Here is a 22468-nt window from a genome sequence, read left to right as displayed (position 1 = left end):
TCGGGAAAGTCCGGCCCGCGGCAGGGACGCTCGGCAAGCGCATCCTGACCCCCAGCGGCCGGCCCCGTCATCGGACCCACGCTGGTTCCCACTCCTGCGGCTCCCCGCGCCCCCGGGCCCCCTTCGCTTTAATTGACAATTAAAGCAAACTTCAGTTCTCACAGAATCAACCGGGTGAAATTTCGCAACGCGAGTTGCACAACTCCATTCCCTCGAAGCAAAACCGGCAGTTCCCCCCCCCCCCCCCGAGGTTTCACTCCACACCTCTGCGTTGGTTGCTGAACTTCCCCCTCGAGTTTCTCTTCCCACACACACCGCTTTATTTCAGAGGCAGCCATGGAGACGGTTTCGGTATGTTTCTGGGGGTCCCCGCCTCGTGCCCGGCCCGGTGCTGAGCTGGCGGTGCCGCGACGCCCGGGTGCGATCGGGCGTGTTTCCAAGCGGAGCGCGGCGCCGACCCCCAGCCCGGAGGGGTGGGGGCGCTTGTGGCTCCTGTCCGGCCGCCGTCATCACACAACCCGGATAAGGCTTCCTGGCCTGGAACGACACGACACGCAGTCACCCGGCCGGTGGTAGGGGTGCCCGACTGAGCAAGCAAAAGTGTGGCAGGCTGCGGCTCGCCGTTATACTAAAAAAATATTCGTTGTTTACCTGAAATTCAGATTCAACTCCGGGTTCTCTATTTTATCCGGCAACCTCACCTCCTCGTTTGGTGGTTGTATTACTGACCAGCTGCTGACCAGACCCTTGGATAGTCCAGGGGGCCTGGGTGCCCCCTAAGAATTGAGCAAGGATATATACACATATATTTATATTTGTATATTTGAAAAAATATATATTTTTTTCAACCGTAGAAAAATAGAATGGGGTTCTAGAACGTCTCTAGAGGATCGGACCTCCCTGGGCATTGGCCCATGTCTCAGACTGTTAGTCCTCCTCCCTCCCCCCTCTCTTCAGAGGGGAGGCAAGCCCCTGTCCTGAAGGGTCTCTTTCCCACAGTCAGCCTTCCAGAGAATCTGCCACCCGAATCCTTGGCCGCAGATGTTGAAACAAAAGTCATAAACAAGGTAATTTTAGGGGATACTAGATTAAACCGCAGCTTGGTCTTTAAGGGTTAGAAGTGCCTACATTCTCAACTGCCGTTTGTATCCACTGAAATGCTAAAAAGTTCAAAAACCGAGTTTTGGATTACTGTTATCTGTCTGCCATTAAAAAAAAAAAAAAAAGAAGGCTATAGCCTTGGGAATACTGTACGTATCTGTTACCAACAACTCTGAAAACCACCTCTGCGGGCTTGTCAGTTAAACCAAATGTTAAATGGAAAATATTTGGCGGGATTTAAAATTAGACCCACACACATTACTTACAGATGTTTCCATGAAAAACACTTGAAACTGAACCACACCAAGTAATAAACCCCACAATGGTGTATTTTTTATACCCCAAGTTAATTTTTATTATATAAGTAGCCATATGAAGAAGGTATTGCATACTGCTTAAATTAAATACGGAGGAATGAAATCAGCAGTATCCCTTTACAGCATATGGCCCAGCAAATCAAATTACAAAGCTTTCCACATCTCATTAACTGCAATGAGTACAGTGAGTTTTCTAATAAGTCACATCTTTTTCATGTGAGTGGTGAGCAGTGACTTATTGTAAGAATTCACAGGATGACCCTTGTGCTGAAATTAAGAACTAATCTAAAATGGGCAGGGTCATCTGGTCAAGACTGATCATAACATTTCCTCATTATTGTTTTAGTTGGCATTGAAGCATATGTTTTCCCGGTGCCCCAGCTGAAAAATGCCTTTGATAATTTCACTGACAGCAAATAACCCACACACTGCCATTTAATGAGTTCAGGCAGGATTAGCTGACAATAAAGAATATAGTATAAATGTTTTTATTAGAACTGATTTATTTTTTAGCTGCAAGAAGAAGAAGAAGAAGAAGAAGAAGACGTCACGTGGAAATGCTGAGCTGACTTCCCCTTGGGATGGCCATGGTGGCAATGGTGCTGCAGGTAAAAGGCAGGAGTCGTACTGCGAGCCCAGGCCTGGCCAAGACCGTGCCTTTGGGCTGCAAATGGTGAAAGGAAAACACCAGCTGGAACCCACACTCAGATGTCGGGTTCCTTCTTTGCACAACAAGGAAAAAAACACTTCTACAATTGCTCATCATGTGGCCTTTGGCTGAGATGAATTACCAATTTACAACCTCTTGTGTTTGGAGAGAAGCAAACTGTGCTCTTCTGAGGCAAGAATCAGGAACCTAAAAATCATTCAAGCCTTCTTGTTTATAAGGCCAGAGTGAGGCCAAAAATCCATTTCCTTCTGTGCTCTAAGCCCTTTCAATGACGAGTTTCTCACCATCTGCACTAATAAATATGGACTGGTGTGTGTACAACCATGCACGGAGGAGAAAGGAAGAGTGAAAGGAGTTTAAATGGTTGCAAATTGCTCTCCTGCTGAGATAACAGCAGTTTGCATGTGAGCCTCAGTTGTTACACATTAAGAATGGGCATTTGGCTTCTTTTCACACAGCTGTGAGAGAAGGGGTAGGTTTCCACCAGTGAGAAAAGAGGTCTGTTCTTAGGGAGACAGGCTTGCTGGTGGCATCTTGCCCAGAAGCTCTTTCTTCCCAGCTCCAACTGTGGGGACTGGAGACAGGATACGCAGATAAGTCCCGGAGCTGGGAGGGAGGGGATCTTTGGGACCAGTGACGTGAGCCCTGAGATGGGGACCGTTCACCCCAAACTTCAGCAGAGACCAAAGGTATCAAAACCGAGGCAAGGCCAGACAGTTGCTGTAGCCAGCATGTAAGAAAGTGATCCTTGGGGCACCTGGGTGGTTCAATTGGTTGAGTGTCCCTTCGGCTCAGGTCATGATCTCACAGTTCATGAGTTCGAGCCCCACATCAGGCTCACTGCTGTGAGGCAAGAGCCCGCTTCCGATTCTCTGTCCCCCTCTCTCTCTGCCCCTCCCCTACTTGTGCGCTCTCAAAAATAATGAATAAACATTAAAAAAAAAAAAAAGAAAGTTATCCTTGAGGTCAAGGTGGACTGCTGGAAAGATCTGAAAGTTTAGGCACAAGTGGACATAGGATAATATGTCCCAGGAATATGCAAAAAAACACCATTAAGAAAATGGTGTATGGGGTAGCAGGGCCTGGCAGGGAGGGCAGCATAGGAAAGGCTCTCAGGGCTGACTGAGACTCAGAGGTGTCCTCCCAAACAGAAAGAAGTGACTCCTTGTTCGCAACATAATGTAGTGTGCAATTATGGGAGCTTCCAAGAGACTGCCCGGTGAACTACGGAAGAGTCACAGGAGTGGAAAAGCAGCCACGTAAAAGTGCTCCCTGAACATCTGTCCATCAGAAAGTGCACTTCGGTGAATGCTAAGGAGCATGAAAAGACCCTTCAGTCCAAACACCTAAATACATCCTCCAACAGAATGCAGACTGCTCTCAGACGGGAATACGGAACCCGAGTCTCATACCTCCCCTCTCGGGCGATGAGAACGTGCGGGAAGAGGACCGTAGGAAGCAAGGGAGACTCTGAAGCGCTGCGTTCCAGGGAGGAGACAGAGAGCAAGAACTGGAACTGAAGCAGAGGGTCAGCCACTGAGCCCAGGCTACAGTGGGATCAGGTTTGGAAGACGGGTGAGAAAGATCACTGAGGAGGGGAGATGCTTAAGAAGCAGAGCAGCTATGGCTCGAATGCCTGGGTGGCTCAGCCAGCGAAGCAGCCGACTCTTGATTTCAGCTCAGGTCATGATCTCAGGGTCGTGAGTTTGAGCCATGCATTGGGCTCTGCACTGGGAGTGGAGCCTACTTAAAAGAAGAAGGTAGAAGAAATAAAAAGAAAGAAGACGACGAAGAAGCAGCAGCAGCTATGGCTGGGAAGGGAAGGAGCTGTTAAGGGTGCCAAGCCTTCAGCAACACCCAAGACAAAATGCTGAGGTGGGGTGTGGGGGAGTTAAATGCAATCCTTGGTATTAAACACAATCCTCCTCACCCAATCCCTGGCGAGAAGGAATTCGTAGTTACCACCCAAAGCAACTGTTCAGGAAAACGGTATGCGGTTTACCTGTGGTTTCTTCTACGTCTTCAAAATGAAACCCGTATTATCATCTAATTTCACCCTTCAGTTATAATGGAAACTGCCAAGCACTTGGTTACACAGACCCTGGCTACTTAACTAGAACCTAGACGAGGACAATCCCTGCGTATTGCTAGGTAACAATAACAAACTAATATTTGCACAACTTTACAGTTTACAATGTGTTGTCATAACGCCTCTCATTTGCCCTTCATTACTTTGCTCTGAAAGAGGCAACTTGGCCGTAGCTAGGAAGTAAAAGAGCCAGATCTCAGAACCTGAGTCTTCAGATGCCAAGCCTGGTGTAATTTTTATTACAGCAAATAGCTTTTATGTACTATTAAGATAACACAAAAATGCTCTGGCTGTCTGAGGAAATATCCACGTTCTGCTCTTGAGAGACTGCATTCAGGGCTTGAGACAAAGTTCTCCAGAAGAATCCACCCTCTCCTAAGTTCCCTCAGAATGCCTCTAAATCTAATGTATATGATGGTCTGCCTTTATTCCTCCCTGACTGGCACAGACAGGACAGTCTTGCCAAGATGGCATCCTTAAGACAGATGATTGGTAGGACACTCCCCTCACCCCACCCTTGGTAGCTGCTTATTGACTGTGCTTGGTTGCTTTGGGGCTGAAAGAAGAACATAAGAGGGGCACCTGGGTGCTCTGTTGGTTAAGCATCCGACTTCAGCTCAGGTCATGATCTCATGGTTTGTGAGTTTGAGACCCACGTCAGGCTCCGTGCTGATAGCTCAGAGCCTGGAGCCTGCTTCGGATTCTGTGTCTCCCTCTCTGTCTGCTCCTCCCCCACTCACACTCTGTTTCTCAAAAATAAATAAATGCTAAAAACAAAACAAAACAAAACAAAAAAACACAAGAAGAAAAATCATGTACACACTTGAATGACAGACAAAAGGACCGTAATAAATGAACCCACGTAGCTCTTAACGCAGCATCAGCCAAGGAAACAGCTCACAGGAATCGGAGTGGAGTTACCGGGTGGTGCCCTCCATATGTGCCTTTGCCTTCCTTCTCCTGTGTCTTCCTCTTTCTATCCATCTCCACCACTGGTGGTGCTCAGGATATAAGTCGCTCTCTAAAGAAAATAGGAAACTCTCACTCCTTTCTGCCTTCTTGCCCCCAACTCTAGCTGGTGAGCAGGGCCCAACTTAAAGAGGGTTCTTGAAGAAGAAAGATATAAAGGCTCCAGATGAATGTTAAAGGTTAGTTGTGCAAGTAGATTGTAAAATTTCTGCTCCAAGTAGGAGGCTTTGGAGGCCTCGTCCTCTACCGTAGTTTCTAAAGCTTAGTATTAGACACTCCCCTCCCGGTTACCCAAAGCAACCAAACATTGTACAGACGGCCCAAGGCACTTTATGCAGGTAATTGACGTAGGCATTATGGTAATGAATAGGAAAACAGTTTAAACCTGGGAAAACATTCCTCCTGGTCATATTCTTCTTTCCCAGACGTCCCAAATGCTACCATTTGGCCCCACGCTATTACCTATAGCCTTCCTTCATTCCAGCCAACAATGGCTTCCAGCAGTCCCACAATTCTCTTCTCCGTCGCCTACAAGCTCCAACCCAAGATACCCCCAGGAGCACTTCCTTCATGTTTTCTGGGCTTTCCCATCTTCCTTTGAAGTTCCTCTCACTGACTCTGGGAAGACTTCGTAGTACTGTGTTCCCCAAATTGCAGATTGGCAAAGCCTTGACAAGTACCCTGTTTATGTATGTAAAAATTAACAATCATTTACAGGTTAAGATTCATACAGTCTTAGGGGCTGAAAGGGACCCTTGAAGCAGTATTTGTCAGTTTGCAAACATTTCTCTGGCTTCTGGCAACTTCCATCTATACAGTGAGGGTTCCGGGCCTTTGTGTCTAATGTTCTAGAAGCCACATAGTTGGAGTTCCAGTGCAAAAACCTGGGCCATAGGTACAGCTTCCTCCCTTCTTGTCCACACTCTTCATTCCGTCATGCTGTGTGTGCACGTATAAACATGAGCCAACTTGCCTGCCTTCACTCTATTCGAATGCTCATCAATTTGAGACCAAGGAGCAATTTTTATCCTTATACCTTAAATACTTAAGGTATTGGCCACTGAATCGTATTTTCTTAATTGCAAATGTAAACACTCTACCTTATCCACATTTGTATCCACCCACCACAGGCCACCACCCCCTCCTTGGATGTTTTGCATATCCAAGATGCTGGATAAAAGCTTTTGAATGGCTAAATGAATGAAGAACCTTTCATATCTGGTTATTTCAATGAGTACCGCTTCCCAGTTGATTGGAACTAAAGTCCCTAATTTTCAAGCTAGGTTTACCTTCCAAATGTGTTCTCCCATGGTCTTAGCTCCGCCGTTAAATAGCTGTATCGCTCAGCAATTACACAACCTTGCTTTACCTCCGTTTCCTCATCTGTAAAACGGAGATAAAAACTGTGCTTGCATGAAAGAATTAAATGAGGAAACCCATCAAAGCCCCAAGAACAGTGGCTAGCAATATGTCACAAAATGCTCAATAAAGGTGACTACTGTTCTTTTAAACTTTGTCCAGCATACGCTTCATTACATATCACTGTGATTCTTGTGTAATGTGTCGACTTCAAAAAGACTATAAGCTCATGTCTATCTTGGTCTTATCCTCAGCGTGGTGGTCAGGTAGGGGGTAGGTGGTCAATAAATGTCTGAAGGCACCCATACAAGCATGGGAAGGCACACATTTCCACAGCCTTTTTGGGTGCTCTGAATGACATTGTTGATGCATGCTCCTACACCATTCAAGATGCAGGGGTGGTTAAGATGCCAAGTGGTTAAGAGCACAGATGGCAAAGCCAGCGAGAAAGGACATGAATCCTTGGCTCCACTACTTACCAGAATGTGATCTTACGTGACTTAACTTCTGTGCCTCATTTTCCTCATCTGCAAAAGGGGAATAATAATAATAGTACCAACCTAAAAGGGGTTTTATGAAGATTAAACAAGTTAATGTTCGAAAAGCCCCTAGCGTTATATAAATGTCAGCTGCTATCATCATCATCATCACTTGTGAGTAAAGACAAGACACAAAGAAGACCTGAGAGTGAAAACAGGTGCGTGGCCTGGTGCTCGGGGGTGAAAAAGAAACGTGCCATACGGGCGCCTGGGTGGCTCAGGCGACTCTTGATTTCGGCTCAGGTTTCTATCTCATGGGTTCATGGGTTCGAGCCCCATGTCAGGCTCTGTGCTGACAGAGCAGAGCCCGCTTGGGATTCTCTCTCCCTCTTTCCCTCTTTCTCTGCCCCCTCCCCACCCTCTTAAAATAAATAAACTTTGAAGCAAAAGAAATAAGGAGAGCAAATTAAGCTTCTCTTTTGGGGCACCTGAGTGGCTCAGTCGATTACGTGTCCGACTCTTGATTTTGGCTCAGGTCATGATGTGATGCTTTCTGAGTTTGAGCCACGCATAGGACTTCTCCACTCCGAGCAGCAGAACCTGCTTGAGATTCTCTCTTTCTCCCTCTCCCTCTGTACTTCCTCTGCTCTCTCTCTAAAAAAATAAATAAATAAACATTAAAACAAAACAAAACAAAAAAAAAACCCAAAAAAACATTGTGCCACAAATACAGAGAATCTGTGGGATGGCTGAAAAGCAGTGCTCAAAATAAACATGAAGGTGTGCCATGACAATTTAGCTGTCATCAATATACCGTGGGAATATTTTAGGTTCACCCAATCAAGGCCATACTTGAGGATAGGGGGTCACGGGGTGGGGGAGGGGGAGGGTTTTCAGAAGCGTGTCTGATTGGCAAAATGCAAACACTGCCTTGCCCACCATCTCCCATCACAAAGGTGGAGGCACACCTGTGGCCCAACACCCCTCTTCCAGTCTTGTGGCTGGAACCGCTCTTCCCGCCTTGCCAGCTCCTCCTGACCTGGGTTTTCTCATCACACTCCAGTTCAGAGACCCTCCAGATGTGGGGCTCTCCGCGGCTCCAGGAAACTTCAGGAAAAGACATCTTCGGCCTCAGAGCGATTGAAGGGCAGGCATGGGATTGGAGGAAGGAATGCAGAGAGCTTTGCTTCTTCTGTTTCCTACTGTGTGCCCACGATGGCTTCGGCGCCCCCTGCAGCCCAAAGCCGGGAGGTGATTTTCAGCTCACCACACTCAGCCAGGGATTGATTTTAAAATTATTCATGATTAGCCATCTCACCACTATCTACCTGCCTCAAGATTAGATGCTGCCCCTGAAATCCTCTTACAAGGGCCTGAAATCAAAATCTCATGGCTGGAATTTATCTGCCAAAGTACACCGTGGCTTGAGAGCTCTTTTTTCAAGTCTTTGCATAACCTACCTATCTAATTCATGGCATGCAAATTATATTGCAAATCCTACATCAGGGACAGAAACATGTTGTGGTTCTGTTACAGTCAGTACCTTATTTGTTATATCTATTGCAGACCATGACCTTCTGATATTTATTACCCCCACCCCTTACCCGTGTGCACAAATTGAAATGGGTCTCTGAAGATACATCATGAATGGGTCAACTTTGCTCAAGATTCTTGGCTCTTACATAACACTACACTTACATAATAAAGCCTGGTGTGGCTACTTAAGTAAGTTTTGCAAGATGTTAATAAATATTATTTATAATATTCCAAGGAATATTATTTCCTGGGATGGCCAAACTATCACATCGTGATTGCAGCAGGAATGCACACAGAGGTGTCTGGCTGCCAACAGAAGTTAAAGCGTTTGATTATCAGGAAGGGTCTCAGAAGGGAAGCAGGGAACATGGTCCACGAGGTTTCTCACTCCATAGATCAGCACGGAAAGCTTCACTCGTGTAGTCACGTGCTCATTGCCTGACTCTGGTGGGCAGATTCCATCCATGTAACATACAATTAAAAACATTTTTTAAATTTATTTATTTTATTTTGAGAGAGAGGGAGAGGAGGAGGGGCAGAGAGAGAGAATCCCAAGTAGACTCCAAACTGTCAGCGTGGAGCTGAAGGCAGGGCTCTAACTCAAGAACCAGGGGATCATGACTGGAGCCAAAATCAAGAGTCAGACACTTAGGGCACCTGGGTGGCTCGGTCGGTTGAGCGTCCGACTGCAGCTCAGGTCATGATCTCACAGCTCGTGAGTTTGAGCCCCGCATCAGGCTCTGTGCTGACAGCCCGGAGCCTGGAGCCTGCTTCTGCTTCTGTGTCTCCCTCTGTGTCTCCCCCAACCTACTCACATTCTGTCTCTGTCTCTCTCAAAAATAAGTAAACATTAAAAAAAAATTAAAAAAAAAAAAAAGTCAGACACTTGACCAACTGAGCCACCCAAGCACCCCTAACACATTTTTAAATTTCTTTTTAATGTTTATTTATTTTTGAGAGAGAGAGACAGAGCAAAAGCGGGGAAGGGGCAGGGAGAGAGAGGGAGACACAGAATCTGAAGCAGGCTCCAGGCTCTGAACGGTCAGAACAGATCCCGATGCGGGGTTTCAAACCCATGGACTGTGAGATCATGACCTGAACTGAAGTCGGATGCTTAACCGACTGAGCCACCCAGGTGCCCCCAAAACACTTTTTTAAAGGGGATAATGTCCCTGTTTAAATTGGCCAGGCAGTGGTATAAAGAACGAAATCAAAATTCTTCGTGGCCTTCCCAAGAGTGGCATCACACTCTTTGGAGAGAGAGGGAAGGGAGGGGCGGAGTTACACACGCTAGAATATGCTGGGCTTGTGCCACAGCTCCTCTGGAATACAAGACGGCACAAAACCTCTTGAAGCCGATGGGAGTCCAAGGTAAGCTGCTTCACAAACACTCAGCCAATAATAAAATGTTTTGAAAAGCACTTAAGCTTAATGGGTTGAGGTGTTAACTCAGTGGAAGCGTCTGTTACTATGGAGAGGGACTGTGACAACAGGGCAACGCCACGCCACAGGGCTGGAAAGGGAAGGCCATCAGGAGGAGTCACGCCTCACACAGCAAACACATAATGAGAGGGCCTCCTGTACACAACGGGCGGCCACATCGGGCCCGGAATGATGATGATGTCCCCACAGGACGTGCGATCGGCACCAGGATGGTCTCCAGATCCCCTGAGACCCGTTGGCTCGAATCAGCCTTCTTGAGTCGCTACTGTCTCCAGGCCCTCTCTGAACCAGACCTTCTAGGACCCATACTGATTCTTCCAGTCCCCTCTTGGCCGTTTGCTCAGAAGCTAAGGACCATGCTGAGACATTGTGAAATGCATAGCCTGGTTCGGGCCTGCTGGTGTCACGGGCTCATGTTACATTCCGCCAGAATCTCTGACACAAGGCAGGCCGTAGAGACATCACCAGGCCCAGGAGGTTCTCCTGCAAGAATGATTTTAGTTTCCCATGACTACTCACTTGGTGATTAGTCTTTTTATAATGCTGTTTCCTATCAAACATAGCATTGCCTTTAAAAGGATTTCAGTCTCCAAACTTCCTGTGATTGCATCATACCCTAAATGCTCATGTTCTAGCACCCATGCCATCTGGCAGCCATTCAAGTTCAGGGGCTGTGCATCAAGGGGGGAAAACTGGTTCATCCTAACGCCATTTGACACAGGCCTTCCTGACAGTCTTCTGTGGTACAAGACACGGGGAGAGGCTGAGTCATCAGCCAGCTAAGTGCCTTCCTGACCCATACTGTTGAGTCATCTGAACAGCATTCAGAACCGTTGCTGTTGGCTCGGCAACAACTTAATACTCTGAAATTTATCCTTCATCAGGAGTATCCAGTCTCCTGGTCTGAGATTCACACCATTCTTTGAAACAGATAATATATTTTTTAATGAAAGAACAAAATAACATAATTACTTATCTACGGAATAAACAGACCTCTGCCAGCCCAGGTAGAGAATATGAGGAGGGTTTGATTTTTCTAATTACACACAGCTTTTGGATAAGGGTGGTCGAAAGGACACTATTCCTCTCCCTGTCGTCATGATTGCTCTGTTGCAGCTAATCAAACTCTAATTCATTACAAACTGGGACAAAAAACAGAAGAGAAAAATAAATAATGGCTTCCACCAGCCCTTAAGCCCTATGGGAATCGCTGATTAAATTTGGCACCTGGGCCCTGTTAGAATGTGCCCTCCGTGAGAGCAGAGGCCTTGTCTGGCTTGCTTACAAATGTATCTCCAGCACCAAGGTGAGCACCTGGCATATAGGTATTTGCTCAAGGAATGAATGAATGAACGAACGAACGGACGAACTAGGCCAGAGCCATCAAGAGCAGCAGAGAGGCCAAACGTCATAGTGGATAAAGTATGCAATTGAGATAAAATGCCTTGGGTTGAGTCCCAAGTCTTCTGACTGGATGAACTTGAATAAATTACCTCACTTCTCAGAGCCATTTCCTCACCGTAAAATGGAAGTAACAAAAATACGTATTCCGCAGGACTATTTTGCACATTGAATGATAAAATTCCTGTGAAGGTATTTCTTAAGAAAGTAGCAGTTGCCCACACTAGCAAACTGGAAGTTACCTTATATCCCACTGGCTCACGTCCTCTCCAGTCCCACCACCCCTGCCTTAGCTACATGAGTCATCACCCAGATAGCTCCTGTCCCTTCCTGATGGACTCCCTGCCTTGAGCCTGGCTCCCCTATGGCCTCCTGCTGCCAATAAGCATCATGGGTAAGTAACCACTGCAACTGCCCAGGACCTCATGCTCAGAAAGACCCCATACTTGAGGTCTAATGCACCATGGTTGCCATCTTGAAATTCTTTTTTTTTTTAATGTATTTTTAAAAGTTTATTTATCTATTATTTTGAGAGAGAGAGAGAGAGAGAGAGAGAGAGCACAAGTGTGGAGGGACAGAGAGGGAGAGAGGGAGAGAAAGAGAATCACTGCACGGTCAGTGCACCAACATGAGGCTTGAATTCACGAACTGCAAGATCACGACCTGAGCCGAAGTCGGACACTTAACTGATCGAGACACCCAAGCATCCTTCCGTCTTGAAATTCTTAATTATTTAGTGTTTTGGAAGTAAAGTCCATGAGACAATGACCTGTGTGCTGAGGGCTTAGGGCCTTGGCTTATATGGGTCACACCTTCCACCACCTCCTACCTCCTGGGACAGTTTCTCAGCCACCCACTTACCTGTGTCCTGGCACCGTAGGCCCTACCCAGCCTTCCGCCTCCTTAACCCCTTCCAGTGACCACTGCCAACTCCACCAGCAGCAGGGGGCTGGTCACAGGTGTGAGAGGTCAGGGTTGGGTGAGCAGCCCTCACAATGCCTGGGGGTGGGCATGATGATGGCTGCCTCCACCCTAGGCTGACAGTGCATTTGGCAGGGACTTTCTGCAGGCAAGCCTTGCAACTAGTGCATCCTGACACAGACATTGTGATACCCTTTTGGGGGGCAACTGCCTGCCGAGGTGGGGGGCATCTGGCCTCTGGGAAGTAGAGATGCCTGACTCCGCCTGGAGCTGAGGCTCAGCCCATTAGTCCAGCAGCTTCTGGGAGTGGGATCCCAGCAGCTAGTGACCACGCATGTCCCAAGTCTTGGGGTAGGGCCCCAGGATTCTGTGAGGGTCTACACTTGCCCCATGGATATCCCTGTGCCTCACAAAGGTAATATTAAATAGCAAGTTTTAAAAAAACACCATGACAGGTTGAGACTACCGAATAAAGGGAAAAAGCTCTTTTCTTTTTTTAAGTACCATTAACAGCAATTTTTTTCCTGTTTTTGAATAGGGAGCCCCACTTTTTATTTTGTACTGGGCCCCCTAAATGACCCTCTAAAGCTTGCCCTTGAATGTGTCACTCATCTGTCAGACTCCTTCATTACTTGTCCATAATGTGGGTCATAAAGTTCAAGCTTCCTGGCGAGGCCCCCAGGAAGACCCTTCCTCGTCTGGCACACAGTGACTTCCTCGGCCTCATTCTTTTCCCCTCACCCACGTGTACCCTTCTCCTTGGCCAGCTTGAAAGACTAGTAGCTTCCCGAATGTGGTTGTCATTGGTCCTCACATATCCTTCCCTGTTACCATTCCTCTACCCCCACTTTTATCTGACAATGTCCACTCAAGCCTCCCTTCCCTTCATGGCCTTCCCTGACTTCCCCAGACCTCCAGACTGAGTTAGGTGCTCCTTGCTGTGCTCCTATATCAGCCTCCACTCTCAGGAGAGCCTTGTCATGACCCTCATCACTCTGTCCTATAATCCCTGAAGTTCCTACCTGGCCTCTCCACCCGACTCAGACAACCTGGTCCTGATAACAGGGATCATGTCTTTGGGAATTTCTATTCCTAGAACCAGTTATAGTGCTGCCACTTTTGGGGGGAGCTGAATTCAATACTAAGCCGGACATGCTGGCCCTCTCTGCTCGTCCCCTTCACTGCCTGCTTAGGGAGATGATCTGAATTAAACAAATCACATCAGCCACTTTCGCTAGAGAGAAGAGTCTTTTCAACAACAGACATTCCCAAGGTATGCTTTTAAACCTATTTTATAGACCTACCGCTTTCTGACCATGACCCCTTGGGTTTCAGCCCTTGCTTATCACCAAGCCTCAGCCACAGCAATTGGAGCTAGAAAGCACTGGACTAATTTTCTTAAGAGAACGAATCATTTTTTCTCTTTAGCACATTCATAAAGCTCCAGCAACTCAACCCCAGGGGTTAGCTCTTCCCTCTACCATTTTCCTATGGAGATTAATGCCCCATCTATTAGGATTCATGATCCTGGACCCAGAATCTGAACATAAGCTATTTGATCATCTGGTCCTCATTTTATAGTTTCAGGAGGCCAAGTGGCAGCCTCTGATTCTGACCTCTGGGACCTTGCTCCTTACACTGCTCCACATGGGCTCTTGTGAACCAGGAATGTTATTTCCTGGCTTTTAATTCACTCTTTTGCCCATCTCTCTTTGAAGATACAAAGTCATCCTTGCTTCTAGGTTTCTTTTTCTCAGGATCTCTAGACCATAGTGGAATCCCATCAAGTGTCTAGTAAGTATACCAGCCAGTACTAAGCGAACGAGGATTCGGTCATTTTCAATCGTCATTTCTCACCGGTGCTTCCCACCACTCCCCAAACGTCCATCAGGTGGTTTGGTAAAAGTTGGGAAGAAGGAGGGATGAGTCTATTGACAGCTATCGGTGACAAGACAATATAGTTTACTTCACTAATGTGGGGGAGAGCCGATGATAAAGAAACGATCCTTGATGCCACGTAATGTTGACACAGTAGCCACACAAACCACATTCATCATCTCCCTAAACCAGCTGTCTCCGTGCTCTTGGGGGCAGTCCAATTGCTGCCGCCAGGATGTCATGAACAATCCCCTCCCTATTCCACCACCATGCGCGGATTCGTTAATAAGCTAGTAAGTTTCTGTTCCGGGCAGAGAGCAGTATGCAAGTCAGAAGCTTTCCAAATAGTCTGGAAATGGGTAGTTTTATGGTACATATCCCTAGTCACTTTGCTAACAGCCTCGGCTTTCAGAAATGTCATTAAATATTCCTTTCAAGAAACACATGAACCCCTAAATATGGCCCTCCTCCTCCTCCTCCTCCTCTTCCCTACCCCTCCCACAGTCTCCATCCTTCAGGCACACTCTCAACTCCGAGAAATGTGGCCAGGAGAGAGCGAGACTATTTAGTGTGATGCAATACAGCCTGCTCAACTTTTGCATAGCAATTCAGCAAACACAGTTTTAAGCATTCAATTCTACTTCTACAGCTTCTTAAAATTCCCTGCAATATAATTATACTGATGGGAATGCAGAAAGATAATTGCTTTTAGAGGAAAGTTTCTCCTTTGTTCCATGTTCATCTGGCTTCCAGAAATGGAACAAGAGCCCTTGAACAGCAGAAATACGCATCCATGTGTCTCTAGTTATCATTTATTTACAAAGATAGACCTTGACAAATGTAATTTGTTCAATAAAATTAAAAGGATGCACGATAATTCACTTAGACAAAGAGACTTGAAAGGGGACGTCATCGGCAACAGCGCCGTCCATCATTCCAAATGATCAGCTGACTTTGAAGAAGTGGCAGGTGTTCCCCTTTTGGAATGCAGCATTGAAATAGTATTTAGAAGGGGGGGAAGAAAGAAAGAGAGCTCGGAATTGGAGCAATTCTTTATTCAGGCAATAATTATACAAATTAGATCTATGAAAGCCAGAGAATGACTGTGCCTTGAACCCTGTCTGTGTGCATAGAACAATGGGGAAATTAATAATTAAATCTATTACATATGCTCATAATTCAATACAAAAGATACCTCAGTAGTTCAAACACTCCTGTATTTTCATTTGAATAAGGCTTTCACACATTCTCCTCATTATATATGTATTATATTTTAAATTTAACAGCTTATTTTGTTGCCTTTATGTTTGAATTAATAAGGGCACACTTTAATGCACTAATGGGGAAATGCATTAGCTGGCTTTGCAGACATAACTTTGAAAAATCTCCAGTTTCCCAAGGGTGAAATCAATTTGCCCCATAACGTGTTGTCTCGCAGACACATCTGGAATCTTGGAAGAATAGCTCCCCTCTACAAGCTTCTGATTTGGGCCCCTGGATCTGAAAGAGGATCCCCAGAGTAGAAACCTTTGCTAAACTGAACAGACACCTCAAGATCATCTTCTGGATTCTGCAACGGCTTACCCAGCTATCACATGGTTTTCCATGCCCGGCCCATGTTAGTTTTTTCAAGGAGCAAAAATAATTCGCCTATGAAAAAGTAAAGGTTTATTTTGAATCCAATAATTCATTTTCTCTTTTTCTGCTTTCTCACTCTCTCTCTCCCTCTGGCTCCCTCCATCTCCCTATTTTTAACTCTCCTTCATACTACTTCTGAGCCATGGAGGGTAGTAAAGAAATGGAAGTTAGAGAAGATAAAAGAGAGAGAAAGGAAAGTATCGAAAGGAAAGTATAACGTAGGGTGAGTAATGGTGGGGCGGGGGGGGGCGGCTTTCACCACTGCTGAGGCACCAAGAATTACTGGGGTTCCAGCATAGGGGGAACGCTGGTGAAGGGAAGCCCTAAAATCCAAGAGGGCAAAATGAGGTCACAAAGTGGGGGTCCCACTTACTTCGAAAACAGAGTGAGTGAGTCCCCTGAGGACTGAATGCTAAGGATATAACCAATGGAAAACAATCCATCCCCCTGCAACCAGGGAAAGAGACAAAGAAGTCAGTTGCTGAGAGAGAGAAAGAGAGGAAGCCTAACCAAATGTTCATATTTTGGTGCATAAGCGCTGCCAGCATACCCGGGGCGCCCAGGCCCACGCGGAGGCGCCGCTGCCACAGCGGTATGACGAGGACCGTGCCTTCGGAGGAGCGGAGGAGCGACAAATCCAATGATGCTAATTGCATTGCAGATTTCCAGCATCATTAGCAATTCTTAAAATTACATTTGCCCTGCTTAAGTTCTCTATTTCCACGTTGGTATACGGAGGGGGCAGGTCTCCGAAGGGGATGCGGGTTACGAAGAAATTCAATTGGACACATTGGCTTCAGGTGTGCGGGTGGAGGCAGGCCAGCAGGGATTCACAGCCCAGGAAAAAATGCTTGTTTGTCTTATTTTAAATGCTGATTGCCGGGAGAATAAACAAAACCCGCAGCTAAATGGGCCTTAAAGGAACGCTGGGAATTTTGGAAAGAAAAAAAGCCTTACCGAATAACGGCTGGAACTAGCCCTGTGGGTCCTATGGTGACAAGCACCATCCAAACACCCCGAGCGACGGAGGAACTTGCATTTGAAATAGTTGGTGCAGAAATAACCACTTCTCCCCTCTCCTTTTGTTTGTTTGTATTTAAAACAAATGAATAAAATCCAGATGAATTAGTGTTTTTGCTTTGTTTGTTTGTTTCCTTAAAGAGAACATATTTGCTCATTAGGAGAGCTCGACAGCCAGCTCCAGAAACAAAAGCCCCAACTCCATGTCTCTTTTGGCAAGGACACCTTCCCCCAGCATTCCCCAGCTCAAGCCCCTCCGTGCTGTTGGGACAGGAAAGGAGCATCCCAAGAGGAGAGCGGAGGTCAGAACCTGCCTCTCCCAAAGCTTTGGGGCCCTGACGCTGGGGCAGGGCTCTGCGCAGCTGGGACTTCCACTGTGGAGTCATTGAGAAGCCACCAACGCCACCCCCTCACAGGGTGGCCTCTAGTCTGAATCTAGCAACAGAAAGGGGGCCAGCTCCCGGGTATTTTTCCAACAATTTATGCCATATAATTAAATTGCTAAGTATATATATATATATATATATATATATATATAACACATACACACGCTTAGAAATATATACAGCTCTATATATAAACACACACATACAAAGTATGTATAGCTTTTAATTGGGCCGTCTTTTAAAAATAATTAAGCCAGTTTTAATGAAATACTGCTTAAGGCTGCTGGCAAGTGAAGGAGCCATCTTGTGCAGAGCATTAATAAACTGAGTCATTCGTACTAGAGGATGGCTAGCCGCATCGGCCAATTCACAGTATTTACTACCAGACGAGCTCAGTTCTCTGCCGCGGGCCCAGGACCACCGTGGGGTGGGGGGGTACTGAGGCAAGAGCGGCAAGTCTGGGCCTCTCCTGTTCACTGTCTCATATGGTCCTCAGAGCTGCAATGCACTCCTGGCCCTGAGCTGGATGAAGGGTTTGTCTCCTTCCAGACAGGATCACAGCGGGAATCCGAGTCCACTCACTCTGCCCATGGAAGGACGAGGTGACCAACCACAGAGGCTGGTGAGACCTTCAGAGACCTTCAGATGCCTGTGGGCATACTGGACCAGGACTGGGAACAAGTGGATGATCAGTTTCCTCTTTCTGTGTCTCAGTTTCCTCATCTACAGAGTGAAAGGTATGTGCTTGTCAGCCCCATAGTATCAGTAAGATAAAAACATAGCATTATTCAAATGCAAGGTGCCAACGTGTTAATATTTCAAACTCAACACGAGGGTAGTACACACCTTAAGCTAACACAATGTTATGTATCAATCGCATCTCAATAAAATAGGAAGAAAAAGAAGATAAGGGTAGTCATTATTTTATTTTTAACGTTTACTTTTGAGAGAGAGAGAGAGAGCATGAGCAGGGGAGGGGCAGAGAGAGAGGGAGACACAGAATCCGAAGCGGGCTCCAGGCCCTGAGCTGTCAGCACAGAGCCCGATGGGAGCTCGAACTCACGAACCATGAGATCATGACCTGAGCCAAAGTGGGACCCTTAACTGACTGAGCCACCCAGGTGCCTCAGGGCTAGTTGTTCTTTAACAGTACATGACCATCTCTACACAACAAAACCAGGCGTTTAGATAAGACTGTTTTTATATTTTCGGTAGCAAGAAGTATTTAGAGGCGAAGGAATGTCTGGCTTGGGTTTTAGTCAAAGGGATGGCTGACACAGTCTCCCATTCAGAAATCTTTACAAACCCGCTGACTTCCACCAAAACCAGAGATGGGCATGCTGCCGTGCACAGGTCTGTTCAGACAAGATGCTACAGCAATGTTTCTTGACGGAAGGGGCCTGTGTGAGATTCCCCTTGAATAGGGGAGGAAGCTGACAAGCCCCCACATTACCCTGTTTATTTATCCCCAGTGACTGGCTACATCATGAAACGCTCTCCTCCAGATTCCTAGGAAAGGAGTGCCGGATGGCTCAGGAAGTTAAGCATCTGACTCTTGATTTCAGCTCAGCACGTGATCTCACGGCTTGTGAGATGGAACCCCTAGTGGGGCTCTGAGCTGGCAGCACGAAACCTGCTTGGGATTGTCTTTCTCCTCTCCCTTTGCTCCTCCCCCTGCGTGCTCATGCCTGTGCTCTGTCTAAAAATAAATAAATATTAAAAAAAAAAAAAAAAGAGTCCCAGGAGAAGAAAATAAGCCATTTACCCTCTCTTCCTTTCTAATGAGGAGAGGACATTGTAGCCCCATAAAATGAAGGAGAATACTAGTAACTCAGGGAACTTTCTCCTAATCCCACAGTGAGAAAAGCTGGTACTTTTAGATGTCTGTAATCAGCAAGGTGAAAGATTAGAGGAGTGGCTGAGATTGGATCACGTGAACAGCTGTCATGTATTAGCCTTTGCTATTTGCCAGGAGGGCACTTCATAACATGAGTTAATAATCTTCACCACAACCCTATGAGGTAGGTAGTAGTATTCCCATTTTACAGAAGAGGGAACTGAGGCTCAAGAAGTGAAGCAACCTGAATTGCTTGAGGTCACAGTCCCAGAGGTCACAGATGTCAGAGGCAGGATTCCTCCACCCCAGGTCTGCAAACATGGGGCCCCTGGTTCTTGTAACCCTTCCTGGTCCTCCCTCTCCCTTCTCCTTCCCCTGGGACTCTTGATGTTCTGTCTAGTGTCTCTTTATTCTCACAGCTGAGGCTAATGTAGTTGAAGTTTCCATCAACTTCCCAGGCCTGCACTCCCAGGACACAATACTTCCTGGTCAAAAGGCAACTTCTGGGGCAGAAAAAAAAGCTGCCTTTATTCACAAATCACTTCCAGATCTGACAGCCCTGGTAAACAGGAAAAGCATAATACCTGAAGTGTGCATACAGCACTAAGGAAGGAAAGGGACCAAACTTGGCTCCATTCTTGACTCTCCAGAATGGGGAGGCGGCGGGAAGCCTTGGTGTGGGGAGGGACCCCGGATCCGGCCTAAACCAGGGCCTGAGGGGCAAGACCAACCAAGGGACCTTGGAGAAAGGAGCCGAACTGGAGGAGTGAGGGGGGTGACCCAGTGGGGGCCAAGAAGCCATTTGTCTGGATGGAGCAGAGGAAATTGGCCAGGTGTAAATGGTGATGTGGACGTGAGAGAACAGCAACTGACTTTGAAGTAGGGAAACTTTATTGCGATTTGAGAGGCTGCTGGGAATCTCTGCGGGATCCTGAGGGGCACCGAAAAGAAGAGGGGCGGGGACCCCTGGGCTGCGGGAGGCGCAGCCTCCAGGGGGCGCCTCCAGGGGGCGCCCGCGGCGCAGGGCCGGAGGAGAGGCCAGTCGGTTCGCACCTGGCTGAATAGCGTCGTGACACCTGAGCCGGGCACCTAACCTCCCTGCGGCCCCACAGCCCCCGCGACAATCTCTCTAGGCCGGCTCGGAGGCGTCCATCATGCAAGCGTACCGTGTATGACGTCTGCAGCCTTTCAAAAGAGAAAAAAAGGGAGCTATAGTTAGCACCCCAAACCCCTGGAATGATGCCACTCAAGGCAAATGAATCTTTACTAACACAGGGGGCGGGGGCAGCGAAGAGGAACAAACACGCTTCGTCCTTTGGGGTTTAAAATGCTGAACTGGTGAATCCTAAAACCAAATGGGGGTATGACTCCCATCGCCAGACAACACCAGGGATTTCCCCAGAGGGAAGCCGTGCTTTTGATGGGAGGACAGGGTGGCGAGAGGTGGCCAGCCGGAACCCCAGCCCCGAGTGGAAAGCCCGAGAATTCCGTGGCTGGCTCAGCGGCGAGTCCTCTCCACCTGCGACCGCTCCTCGAGACGCGAGGATGTTCCTGTGGCGCCACCTAGTGTCCGAGGCGCAGACAACGCCCTGACGAGAGCTCCTAGGACCTTAGACTCAGGCCACCCGACTTTGGATTAGGCCTGTCACCCTGAGGACGAGTAACAACCTTAGGCTGCGCAAAAAGCTTCCCAAGACCCCTGTTCCTGCTGCCACCAAAACTAAGTAGAAAATTTGCCAGAATAAGTGGAATAAATGACGCCTCCTTTCAGTGAGACGTCCATGAGGTGATGTCTGGTTTTTCCTAAATACAATGGCAAGTCGATTATTATTAATTCATCCAGAAAAAATATAGATGCTGTCATCGTATAAACATGAGTCCTAAGCAGAACTGAGCCTCAGACCATCTGGAGGAGCCGTCTGAGAAAACTGAACTAGAATTTGGGGCGGGACAAAGAAGAAGCTTTACTTTTAATTTAATGGCAAATTGCAGACCTCCAGAGAAGAAGATTCCACAATGTAATGGAAAGAAGAGAGATCTGGGAGCCAGGATACTGGGGTTCTGACACTGGCTCTGCCCCCAGTTATATGTGTGACCTCGACCAGGGGCAAACAGTTTTTACCTCTCACAACAATGCTGTGAGGCTCAGATTACTATTTCCACATGATAGATGAGGAAATGGGGGCTCCGAGAGGTTACCCAAGGTCAGGCAGCTGGCCAGTGTCAAAGGCAAGCTTCAGACCCACCTCAGTTTAACTCCAAAGAGCACCCTCCTTTCACAACACACCGAATCCCTCTGTTTGGGCTTCCTCACCGACACTATGAAGGGGCTGTGCAAAGTGGTCACTTGGTCCCTTCCAGATATAGCAGACTCTGATCTAAGGTCTCAAGGGTCCCTTAAAACCCACTTCTAGTGCTCACAAACTCCACAGTGATAACAAAAGGGCCTTTAAAAAGGATTTATCTCCCCGTAAGAACCATCGGACTTTATTTTCAGCTATGGGCAAGGAAACACCAAAACAGACGCGTCAGAACATCAAGCCTCCTTTAAAATTTAGGACTGTGGGAAAGAGGAGAAAATCTGCACAGGGCATTGAGTGACAAGTTATGGATCCGGGTCAGAAACCAGACCTGCGGGGCGCTGCTTATCTCTTGAGCCACTGGCCTCCCAGGGGATAATTGCCTTCTGATAATTGTTTAGACTTGATAAATACAAGAAATCAGGCAGCCGGCAGTTTATCTGGCTACCAGTTCAGATCTGGACAGAACTAGATTAAGGAGTCAGGCACATTTGCAATAACCTCAAAGATAAAGCCTTCCTATCTGAAGCAGTTTATCTCCTCCTCAAGGGTCATGTTGCCCAGTAACTGCCACCTCCAAAAGTTGGAAGGGAGAAACACACCAAAGGGCTCCAAATCAGCCCCGAGCCTTCTCTTGCTGCCAGTTCTTACAGGTCACCAGCTTGAGAGCAAGGGGGTGGTGCTCTGCCCTTGTCTGGAAAGCCCGGGGAAATATGTTGTCCAAGTGGGACCTGGGCAATTAGACCCCGCCACCAAGGTCACCTGACTCCAAGGTCAATGGTTTTCTCATGGCTCTTCCTCTATCTCAGAGGGACAAGCTAAAGGAACCTCAACTGTCACCAGCAGAGATAAGACCAGGAACTACAGCTCAGATCTTGGATGCTGCTGAGCTGCACACTCACCATGTGACCAAAGGCCAGTTAAAACTCCTCCGGACCTCAGTCTCCTCAACTCTGAACTCAAGGGTTGAAGCAAATAGTCTCTGAAACCCTTATTGAAACATTTCAAGGACCTGAATCAAATAGGCAGGTACCCTTCTCCCCACCTCCCTCACTTGCACTCTCCCTCCACCCACTTCCCAGCCTAAATTCCTCTCATTCCCTGAGCACACTTCTCTTATTCCC

The sequence above is a fragment of the Prionailurus bengalensis genome, chromosome C1 (genome assembly GCF_016509475.1).
Source record: "Prionailurus bengalensis isolate Pbe53 chromosome C1, Fcat_Pben_1.1_paternal_pri, whole genome shotgun sequence".
NCBI lineage: Eukaryota > Metazoa > Chordata > Mammalia > Carnivora > Felidae > Prionailurus > Prionailurus bengalensis.
This window is presented reverse-complemented; position numbering follows the sequence as displayed.